The sequence below is a fragment of the Pinus tabuliformis genome, chromosome 1_1 (assembly GCF_031772625.1).
Source record: "Pinus tabuliformis cultivar Carrire ecotype Pingquan chromosome 1_1, CPIR1, whole genome shotgun sequence".
In the NCBI taxonomy this organism is placed as follows: Eukaryota; Viridiplantae; Streptophyta; class Pinopsida; order Pinales; family Pinaceae; genus Pinus; species Pinus tabuliformis.
Window position 1 is genome coordinate 596162768 of NC_142297.1, and position 1100 is coordinate 596163867.

Consider the following 1100-nt stretch of genomic DNA (forward strand, 5'->3'; position numbering starts at 1 on the left):
TCTATTCCATGTAACAATTCAACTCTTGATTACCAACATATAATATGGTTACTATACATATGTTTTCCACTTATTAACGTATGGACTCCTTCCGATTATATACGGGCGTTGTGATTATTAACGTATGAACTGTCATGTCCATTGGTTTACCATTCATACAACCCGAACGCCAGGTGTGAGAGTGACTTTAATGCCTCATCCACCTTGGCCAGGTGGTTGGCTCCGTGCATGACCCATGTGAACTCTTGGAGGGAACGCTGAGGTTTGCGCGCCAATTCCTATCTCTGATGAACGGTGAGGATCATCTGAACGGATCTAAGGGTTCATAGTTAATCCAGGGTTTAGCGGGTTTATAAATGTTACAGGCCGCAAGTCTCGGGTTCATTTGCACCTGTTCGAATGGCGATGTGCTCATTCTGCTCCGCGGCTCCCTACCTGCTCTTTGAACCAGTTCTGTCCAGTTAACTCAGGTAACTGACCGCCGAGTCAAGACTATAATACATATGTTATTTGCTACTTGTTCAGTATCAATATCACAGGGTATCAAATCTGGTTATATGTTCGTGTAACTTCGAGCTCTGGTTATGTGCAGGTATTTGTTCCTAGGTCTCCACACCGCTCCAGGTAGCTCGGGCATCCGGAACATTTCCAGGTATTTCTCCTACAAGGGCTTTGTAGAGTCATTGTTTAATCAGAAGTGTAAGGGTTTACATATGGATTTTTGCTTGATTCGATTCCTCGGCCTGAGGTTTCCTCATGACAACCCCCACTTGTTGTCTCAGGTTCCCCTCTTCGGCCAAACCTGATTAAGATATGCGGTAGGCCTTTTCATGCCGGAACCGCATCTAATCTGGTTATGCAAGTTTGATATATGTATTTGGTTTCTGCTCCGAGTTGTAAATCTCACTTGGAGAGTTCACGGCCACCCTTGCCAGAACTAACTTAACTTGATTTAAGTCAAAAGATTGTTTATTTCCCATTCTCTACTGTCTATAATGTTCATAATGATTTTCTTCGAGATGTAATGTACGCATGCCGAGACCAGGGTCTTTCCTCAGCTCTCTGAACATCTTACAGATAGGCTGTTGCCATACCCTACG

The 1100-nt window shown here is 43.9% G+C and overlaps 1 long non-coding RNA gene across 1 annotated transcript; it reads left to right on the top strand.

Moving 5' to 3' along the window:
- The first annotated feature begins 391 nt into the window (after positions 1 to 391).
- Positions 392 to 885, top strand: LOC149214678 (uncharacterized). Its single transcript, XR_016250411.1, has 3 exons — positions 392 to 470; positions 593 to 652; positions 783 to 885. It is a non-coding gene; the product is annotated as an uncharacterized LOC149214678 (long non-coding RNA).
- Positions 886 to 1100: the final 215 nt, after the last annotated feature.